Genomic DNA, 11,121 nt, shown 5'->3' on the forward strand with positions numbered 1-11,121 from the left:
GTCGACCTTATATAGTGTGGCGAGCGCAGCGAGCCCCACGAGGGGACATGGATTACGTTGCATGTATTCCGCATCCGCTCGACACGCTTCGGGCTCGGTGGCTCGCTGCGCTCGCGATATATAAAAACGACGTGGATAGTGGGGGTATGAAAAGGTCGGAGGACACGTTCTACCACCGCTTGCTACACTTAAGGGTGGCGTCGATAGTGGTGGTGTTTTAGGAACACATTCACACCTGCAATATCATACAGCTGACACAGTAATGATGACATGTGTTAACGAATAACTGTAATTTACTTAAATAATTTCATTGAAGAAGCATAAATAATTAAGAACATTTATTACAATAATTAATGACAATAATAAGAATATATGGACTTTAAAAACAACAACATTAATGCTTAAAAATCAAGAAATAAAATCACACTCAATCATCCTTAGGGAGGAGCTTAAGTGCTTGGAGTATGCGGTGGAATGGGTCATCAGCTCCCAATGTCTTTCGCCACATGAATTCCTGTAGAGGAAAGCAGTTTTCTTAGAAATGTGAAGCTGCTGCCCACAATACTCAATGGAGGTGAGTTCCTGTACCCAGGAGTAAATTAAACGCACCAAGGTCACAAACGATAAGCGGCACCCTGGAAACCAGTAGGCCGCTCTGAGGCTCACCTTCAGCCGGCACACTTTCACATTGCACCGCCACATAGACTCCTTCACTGAGAGGCGCATTATGTGCCCATTCGCACAATTCTGCGCCAGTGAAAGGAGTTCAGGCTCTTGGAAAAACTGTATAGCCTCCTCCTCCGTCTGAGGCAAGCTAAAGATATCCATCGATGCAGCCATTTGCAAAACTTTATATAGATTAGCAAAAGTTAACCAGCAGCTCTGAGGGATCTTCCAGTACTGTCAGAAAATCACCTCAGAACGATTTCTGAGAGAATCTGACAGGGGGTGGGAATGATAGGGAACGGGAGCGGTACTGAAATCACATCGCATGCCACTATAACGTCATGCGATGCGATTTCTGTAAGGTAACATACGCACTGAAATTGGGCGCCCTGCTAGGAAACAAGTACCAATAGATGTTAAAGCTCTACATAAAAGCAACCTGTTCATAGATGTTATAATCTTAAATCAGGTTCCTGCTATGACCTGAGACTCAGCCCACCATCTATTTGGGTCTCCCTTTTTCTTTTCACCCTCAACAGATCAAGCACATGCTGGGTAACAACTACTGTATGTATGGTTCTGCAAATCACCACACCCATATATAGATTGTTGAGATCACTGTGAATGGAATGTTCCAGGGGTGAATACCACTATAATGGCAAGTGCTGGCACCCTGCTGGAGGTGTGGCTTTGATGTAATGTTCTCCCTGCACCATCCGTTCACCTATGTGGAAGATTCCGCTGAGGAACTCCCCCAGAGTACATGGCTGGCAGATGATCAGAGGGAAGCCAGTGTGTGCTGCTATGCAACAGAGGTGGAAAAGGCTGTACTTATCACTGTGCTGATAGTAGAGATGAGCACGTTGGTATTTGGGGAATCCGGACACCTCCAAACACCCCCCTATCCGAACGCATTTACAAGCCTGTTCGGGTATTCCCGCCCAGCCTCGGAGCGCGCCTTTTTTCGGATCCGGACATTATCACTATATAAGGACGGTCAGGCAGGCGCCATGTTCACTCCAGTCTAGGAGATTGAACAGTGTGCACTGGCTGTCTTCACTGGCGCCTACCCGTGTGCTCACTCTCCCACCCGGCTGCAAGCCTGCAACCTGCATGGTGTAGTAGTTTTACCTACTACACTGCTGATAGTGATTAGTGACTGACAAGTGACAACCTGCGTGGTGTAGTAGTATTAATTACTGCACTGCAGATAGACTTAGTGACCTTGACAAGTTCAACCTGCGTGGTGTAGTAGTTTTAACTACTACACTGCTGATAGTGACAACCTGCGTGGTGTAGTAGTTTAAACTTTTAACTACTACACTGTGTTAGTGTGTTAGTGTAGTGTAATGTGGTGCACTGTGACTGACAGTCTGTGCTGTATATTATTTATCCCTGTAGTCTGTGCCTGTGCCTCATTGATTTACCTGTACTCCAGTCCCTGGCACCAACTAGTAATTTAACTTTGAACTACTAGGTGGCACATACACATTCACTCAGTGTGCAGTACACTTCTTCTGTAGTCCAGTCCTGTGACTGTCTGTGGCACTACTAGTATAACAGAGTCTGTGCCTGTGATATATTGTAGTAAATTTAACCTGTAATGTGTGCCTGTGCCTCATAGATTAATTAATAATCCCTTTAAAATATTTTTTTCTGTGTCTGCTGCTGTGTGACTAACTGGTACAGTCCAGGGTAGTACAAGTCTCAACTTCCCTGTGTGCACACCAAACATCGGTGCTGTAAAATACAAAATCATTCTTTTTTTTACAATAAGGGTTACTGACTTAATTAATAATCCTTTTAAAATTTTATGTATCTCTGCTGCTGTGTGGCTGAACTGGGGCACCGCAGGTAGTACACTACACAAGTCTCACCTCACCTGTGTGCACACCGGTGCTGCAAAATAAATAATAATCGGTGCTGCAAAAAATAATCAATCACATGTTTTTGGACAATAAGGGTTACTGACTTAAATTCCTGAATCCTTAAAAATAATCCTTTTCAATTTTTCTGGGTCTGCTGCTGTGTGACTAAGCTGGTACAGGCCAGGGTAGTACAAGTCTCAACTCACCTGTGTGCACACCACACATCGGTGCTGCAAAATAATAAATCATTCTTTTTTTTACAATAAGGGTTACTGACTTAAATAATAATCCTTTAAAATTTTTCTCTGTCTCTGCTGCTGTGTGGCTGAACTGGAGCAGGGTAAGTAGTACACTACACAAGTCTCACCTCACCTGTGTGCATGCCAGTGCTGCAAAATAAATAATAATCAGTGCTGCCAAAAAATAATCAATCTCATTTTTTTGGGACAATAAGGTTTACTGACTTAAATTCCTGAATCCTTAATAATAATCCTTTATTATTATGTGGGACTGTACTTCAGAAAGATAATGGAGAAGCAAAATAAGAACCACTTCCTCCAAGTGCTGAAGCTGCTGCCACTAGTCAAGACATAAAACATGAAATGCTATCAACGTCGTCTGCCAATGCCGATGCCCAATGTCATCGTTGAGGGCTTGTGAAATCCAAAAGGCAAAGTTGAGTACTTGGAGGATAAACATAGGCTTGCCAATATGCCATTTACCACACGTAGTGGCAAGGAATGGCTAAGGCCCTGGCCTATGTTCTTGACTTGTGGTCCAGCTTCACATGACGATCACAGCCCTCCTCCTCATCCTTCTCTCCCCCCCCCTAGAAATTTAAAGATAGTTAAGCTGTCAACAAAAAGACAGCAAAGAACTCTGCCTTCGAAAGACACCGTATCACAAATTCCCAAGGAGAGTCCAAGGGTGTTGGTGCTTGTGATGCCTGACCTTCCCTAATACTGTACGGGAAGAGGTGGCTCCTTCCACCATTTGAAGCTCGCACTCTGCATATGCTGGAAGGATCACCCACAGTACAGTTCCTGATTTTGAAGTTGTCAATGTTGTACACCAGGAGGAGGAAATTCATGTAGCTGGTGCTGAGGGGGAAGTTGCCAAGGAGGAGGATGCTGCTGATGGTGATGTGATTTTCTTTAATGAGGCACCGGTCGAGACAGTTGTTCTCCATGGGATGCAAAAGGCCATCACCAGGCAGAAGACCACAAAATCCACCTCTTTGGTCTGGAATTATTTTTATCCAGATCTGGACAACAATTGTCTTGCTACAGTACATGTAGCTTATGCAAAGCTGGCATACCTAGTTGGATCCTCACTTTTGCGTCACCTGAAGTTAGTTCATAAGTCACTGTTTAGTTAACAAACTGTGGCTAGGACCCTAAGCAGGATCCCTTGATCCTGTTGTATCCAAGCGCCTAACCACACCAGCAAGTAACTCCTTGTCAATTTCCTCCTCCATCTGGATTGGAGGTAGTCCTGCAGGCCATGTCACCGCCATAACTGACTCCTCCTCCATCCGGGATTCCTCCGTAGGATCCTGCAGCGGTACGCCTACTATTGCTGTTGATGCTGCTGTTGTTGGTAGGAGTCGGCTATCTTCCCAGAGGGGAAGTCGTAGGACCGCAACGTATTTCAGTGCAGGGAAAATACTGACTGCTTTATTTCTACACTGCAATATAGATCTCACTTTGAATAAAAACCCCACCTAAATCTAATTATATCTGTACATGTTACATCTGCCCCACCTGCAGTGCACATGGGTTTGTCCATTTGAGAAGGAATTTGCCTCTAAGAGTGAACCAGAATAAGGCCCTAGATGCTATTCGATATAGTACAAAAAGAACGGAGTTCATCGCCACCTTTAATGCTGGAAAATATACTCTGACACATTTCGCTCAATATTGAGCTTTATCTAAGAGTATTTGACTTCTGGGCTGCTGCCCCTAAATCACCAGCAACTTCATTACCTTGCTTTCCTAATTGGTCCTCATTTAATCACACATGTGTATTATGTAATTGGACCCTTATGTTTCTTAAACAAATCATCTACTCAAGGTGTCCGTCAAACAGAGAAATTGCAACCTACTTTTACCAGGGACATGTAAATGGCTGAGGAGTCCCTGGCAAGTACCAAAGCCAGATTTGCACACAAATTATGAGTCATGGGGTACATGCTGGCATTATACACAAGTACAGCAGTATATACTGATGGAGATTCACTGAGTTTTAATAAGAGATGTGCAGAAAAGGTAGCCAGGTGAGGCACTGCCTCACCTGCAATAGACTTTTTACTCCAGAGTTTTGACTATAAAATTTATTAGTATTAAACATCCCATCACCTTACTTGTCATCCTTTATCATGTAAAACCTTAAACATTTCGTAACTTATCACTATAACACCTGAAATAATGACTCGGAGACTTGGGTTTGGCAGAAGTTGTTAACTGATTTATTAATCGGAAATTTTTTTAATCTAATTTGATTATTTTAATTTAATTAATTTGATTAATGGTGGCCAAGAAAGAACGGCTACTAACTCAACTCCACCCCAACTACCCACGTGACTATCCTAACTCAACATAGCGGTATCCATCTCACCCCACTGCATGAACTACCCACCCAGCCGGGTGGGGGTCACTGACCCCGACACGGGTGTTACAGTGACAGGCCTAAATAAACTAGAGGTGAGAGCACCGAAACAAACCATATACACAAGATCAATAACTAATGTAAACTTATTTTTATTAAAACCTGCCGTTCTTTTCCGCCTATCAGCTAACGCGATTAAACTTCCCACCCTTCCAAACAAAAGAAAAAAACCCTTAAATGGGGAGGGCGGGAGGGAATTTCAGCAGGAAGAAGAGGACTCCTCCTCCACTTCCTGCCCCTATAGTAGAAATTAACCTCAGCCAAACCCACCCCCTCTATTGGATCCCCTAGTCACATGTTATTCAGTGTGACGAAGGTGGGGATGCTTAACCCACTACATGCCTATTACAGGCATTACGTTATTCTAAACATCCCATCACCTTACTTGTCATCCTTTATCATGTAAAACCTTAAACATTTCGTAACTTATCACTATAACACCTGAAATAATGACTCGGAGACTTGGGTTTGGCAGAAGTTGTTAACTGATTTATTAATCAGAATTTTTTTTAATCTCATTTGATTATTTTAATTTAATTAATTTGATTAATGGTGGCCAAGAAAGAACGGCTACTAACTCAAACTCCACCCCAACTACCCACGTGACTATCCTAACTCAACATAGCGGTATCCATCTCACCCCACTGCATGAACTACCCACCCAGCCGGGTGGGGGTCACTGACCCCGACACGGGTGTTACAGTGACAGGCCTAAATAAACTAGAGGTGAGAGCACTGAAACAAACCATATACACAAGATCAATAACTAATGTAAACTTATTTTTATTAAAACCTGCCGTTCTTTCCCGCCAAAGCGAGGCATCTAAAAAGATGCCCCGCCCCGCCACCACTCAAATACTGACTCAATACCTAAAAACAGATCCTCCAGAAATATAAACAGGCCCTCATCGCATAGATGAACGCCATCCGGTCTAAAGAGGTGCTGGTACCCGAATCTTATCCTATCGTGGGAGACTACTGCCCCCCCAGAAACCAGCACATATCTCGCTACAGCTGCGTTCAGCTTCTTCCTGGCCTCGTCGATCGCCCTAGGATTACTAACCCCCCTCCATGTCAACCTGGGAACTACAAAGGACCAGACAATGGTGCAGCCAGGCCAAGATGTAATGATGGCAGCCAGATCACTTAAGATCAAATTCCTGAGCTCCAATTGGGGCATCTTTCCAAGGTCATTACCCCCTAAATGAAGCGCTAGCACCCGGGGCCACCCGTAGTCGCGGACGTTCTTCATAAGGAAAGCTCTAAGTGCTAACCACGACATACCCCGAACTCCAAGCCATCTAATCGACCCGGTGCAAGCACAGTAGGGGCCCCTGCCTGAGCCAGCTAATCTGGCCGCCCAATGAATAAAAGAGTGGCCGACTACCCACACCTGGAGCCTATCGAATCCCAGACCTAAAAGGAAGAGATATAAAAATTTTGGGGTTAGGATTGGTTCGGTTAAGCAGGCCTATTTACATATAAGGGGGATCTGCCAAAAAGAAAAAACAAATTTGAAACTTTAAACTAAGGCACAAGTAATGGTGCCTAAGACATGCTCCAATCACGATTGGAGCCATCCAAGACACAATAGGGAAGCGACAAACAGGGTAGGGCAAGGTGGTGGAAGGTAGGGAATGAGGGGTGTACTCGGCCGGAGAAAAACGCGAACCTGCTGAGGGACTCTTAATTGGACTATAGCCAAATTGGTAGCAACAGATTCAGTCCGTCAGGTCAGGCAAAAAAGCGACAAAACTCCGGACGCTGGCCCAACAGCAGAGCGTAGATAAGCCCCGAGTAGGGTGGACATAGGGTAGGGGAAACAAATGACCATCCATCACACCAGCCAGATAGACAAAAACAGACGCAGCAACGCTCAGGGCAGGAGATGGGGCCTAATATACCTTCTATAGCTCGCTGAGCACCATCTTCCTAATGATTTAATGTCAGCTACTGACCAGCCAGCCGCGGCTGCCGCGGTAGCGGCGCCGATGCGAAATGAATGAGTGCCAAAATCGCCCGGAGACAGCCCCAAACGCACCAAGCAGCGGCCCATCATCCATCTGAACTGATAAACCGTCATGGGCGTACCATCATAATGTAGGAGCCAAGAGCGCCCTACCAGCGGTCTCACTTGCATATAAAGTGACGCCAACGCCACTGGGCACGCCAACTCCGGGACGACCGGGCACATGGAGGACCATCTGCCCCTGGCTGACTGGTCGGTCTTGGACCGCCTAATCCTAAACCATAGCGCTCCCCCCTCTAGCCTAATGTCAGAACCTAGCAAGACAGCATCCCTGGTCTTCCCGGGCGCAACCAACTCCGATATCCTAAATGCCCCGTAAAAGGCCATGGAGAACGCCAGCCTAAACAGCAGTGTCTCGAACGCTGAACTAGCGCAATGCTCAACCTCTGTCAGCAGAGCTGAAAGAAGAGAGGCATCGATAGGCCGACGACAGTCAGGGGGAGGCGGGGCCACTCGGGACCAGCCCCTCATGGCCCTGGTTATTAGGAAACCCTTAGTGAAATCTGGCCGACCCTTAAGCCTAGTGAAAAAAGAAATCCCCGCTAAATAGCGCGCAGCTACCGCCCTGGACTTTCCTGCGCTGTATAGGGACCACAGGAAGGATAGCAAACTCTGTTGACCCCGCCTACCTGGCTGCGCATTCCCTCCAGAGAAAGCCTCCCACTCTGTCCAGGCCTGCCGATATGTTCGTAGGGTAGCGGGGGCCAATGAGGATACCGCTAACCCCTCCAGTCCGGCCCGATCACCTGCCAAACATAAGAGGGGCAGGGCACCCCCACAACATCAGCCTGCGGAGCCAACTCTCTGAAACGCTGCCACTGGCGGCGGGAAAGTGCATCTGCTATTTCATTCTCGACGCCTGGTACATGCTGTGCTCTGAATGATATGTTACATCTTAAACACTGCAGTGAGAGCTGCGCAAGAACTCGCAGGACCAAGAGGGACTTGGCCTTCTGGTTGTTTATGGCATGGACCGCGCTAAAGTTATCGCACCAGAATAGCACGCTCCTATTAGCCAATCTCGTCCCCCAGATCTCGATTGCTACCATAATTGGAAACAGTTCCAGCAACAGCAGATCTCTAGTGAGCCCGGCCGAGGCCCAAACACTGGGCCACGTCCCGGTGCACCAATGCCCCGCCAGGAAACAACCAAATCCAGCCGATCCAGCGGAATCGGTGAATAGTTGCAGCTCCCTGTTGGCCACCACTGGAGAGAGCCATATCCGCACACCATTGAAATCCTCTAAAAAGGAGGACCATACCGACAAATCTCGCCGGACCTCAGAAGACAAACGAACAAGGTGGTGCGGTTTGCTCACCCCAGCCCGCTCCAATTTCCTACAGAAAAGCCTGCCCATTGGAATGACCTTGCACGCAAAATTCAGCTGTCCCAAAACCGACTGAGCTTGGCGCAGTGAAATCTTACTCCTCCCACTGCACAGAGCAATAGCCTCGCTGAGCTTAAGGACCTTATCGCGCGGCAAGCTGCATTGGCCCCTTACTGTATCAATTTGAATGCCCAGAAACGACAGGCAAGTGCACGGACCTTCCGTCTTGTCGTCAGCGATAGGGACGCCAAAGTGTCGGAAAAGAGCTTGGACCCCGGACAGTAGTTTCATGCAACGGTCGGAGCCTGAGGGTCCGACGCACAGGAAGTCATCGAGGTAATGAGCAAGCCCGCTCTCCCCCGATGACTGTTCCACACACCAGTGCAAGAAGGTACTGAACCTTTCAAAAAATGCACAGGATACCGAGCACCCCATCGGCAAACACTTGTCGATGAAATACTCTTCTCCTATGCGGAAGCCCATAAACCTGAATGCACTGGGATGTAACGGAAGTAGCCGGAAAGCCGACTCCACATCTATCTTAGCCATGAGTGCTCCCCGTCCAAACGACCGCACCATTGCCAGGGCATCGTCAAATGACTGGTAAGTCACCGAACAATATTCCTCTGGGATAGCGTCATTGACGGAGAAACCCGCTGGGTAAGACAGATGCTGGATGAGGCGGAACTTCCCCGGGGCCTTCTTCGGGACCACCCCTACCGGTGAGATGATCAGGTCATCCAATGGGGGCCGGGAAAAGGGGCCGGCCATGCGGCCCAACTGAATCTCCTTGTCAACTTTTTCCCTCAACACTTCGGGAAGGGAGTGGGCGGACTGTAAGTTCCTAAAGGAACCCCCCCGTACCGCCCCCTGAACTGGTAAACAAAAACCTGAACTAAAACCTTGCAGGAGGAAATCTGCCGCCTCCCGATTCGGGTAACGCTGAAGCCACTCAAACATGGCCTCCACCCGCACTGGCGTGTGTGCCCTAGCGAGGGTTCCCGGTACCCCCAGGCCTGGGGGCAGGGGCAGGGCCCGCCCCTCTAGAGGGGCGGGAACCCCGAAAGCAATGAACGGCTGGATGATTGCCCGAGCAGTTGATGCAGACGTGCCGAAAACGGCACCGCTGCCCCAACTGGCATGACGAATTGTTGAAGGCATAGCATTTGCCTTTGGAGGCCCCCACCGCCGCTGGCCTATTTCCTGCGGGAAAACGCCTCATCTGCGGGGTGTCTGACCCCGGACGCAGTGGGCTGGGGGTCACTACGGCCGCCACTGTAGACGCAGCGGAGGTCTCCGCTGCATCCGCGCGAACCCTCGTGAGCCCCATCCAAATTTCAACGTCCTTGCAGCCCATGTCCAATATGTGAAGACAATCCTGTTTCTTTCGGAACTGCTCGTCATAAGTACGCCAGGCAGTCCCACCGTATGTACGCTGCATCTCGTGCACCATGTGAATGTAACGGATTACATTTATGTGCTCGTCCGGCCGATCCTCCAAATAGCAGGCTGCAAAAACGCAGAAACCGGCCAGCCAGTTATCGTAGGAACGGTATGCATCAGATCCGATGCCCCCTTTTTCCTTGGCTGCCTTAAATGCTTTTTTGGAGTCCTCGGTCAGACTAAACACGTCGACATAATCCCCTTTCTGGATCTTCACCCTGCAGCTCTCGCGCAACCCTCTCAAAACTGCTGTGTAGTCACAGTGTACCACTCCTGGCTGGTTGCGCCTTTTTCTCTCCCTGCGTGACAGCCTGGCCTTATGCTTGCGCTTTCTACCTTGCGCCTGCCTCCCCGCCTCCTTCTTGGCGTATTTAGCGGCCCGCTTGCGCGCCCTAGTCGCACTACCTGCATCAGAACCCCCCGCAGAGGAGGATGAGGAAGAGGAGGAGTGGCTGCTGCGGGACCCTGCGAAGGAAGCAATATAAGAGCCTTCATCAGTCCCAAAGGACCCCTCACCTGACGACCCTGGCGGCTCGGCCCATGTGTCATCGTCATCAGCGTCGACATCCCATTCCTCCGCGTCGTCGTTGTCGACCATCTCGTCAGCGAAATCATCTGGCTCGGCCGGAACAGGGAACGGCTGCCCGGGCGGGTGTCTCCTCATCCCGCGGGTCCTCCTGCGGCCTTGAGCTGCAGTAGAGCCCCCTTCGGCCGAGGAGTTTCCGCCTTCCATAACTGCTACCGCTTCACCCATGTCCCTGAACGCCTGCATAAATTGGGAGCACCCGGGAAGGGGCTCTCTAAGAGAGCCGGAGGGTCCCCTTCTCCCTCTGCGCCCCCTCCCCTCCGTGGGCATGCTGTCAGCTAAGGGTGCAAGGGCTCCCGCCACTGAAAACAGGGCTGCTGAGAGCAAGGAAGGATCAAAACCCTGGGCTGGGGATACCGCGGCCCTCCCATGGCCCTGGCCTCCCCTAGACCCTGCCTGACTAGAGCTCCTTTGGGCTCCCCTGCTGCTTTGTGCAGACCCTTCCCTGCTTCCTCCCTCCCCTCCAGACTCCTGGAGCCTGGCCCTGGGTGGTGCATCTGGCCGCCTGCCCCCGGAGCGAGGGGCCTCTCTGCC

The sequence above is a fragment of the Crinia signifera genome, chromosome 4, assembly GCF_055691185.1.
Source record: "Crinia signifera chromosome 4, ASM5569118v1, whole genome shotgun sequence".
Taxonomy (NCBI): Eukaryota; Metazoa; Chordata; class Amphibia; order Anura; family Myobatrachidae; genus Crinia; species Crinia signifera.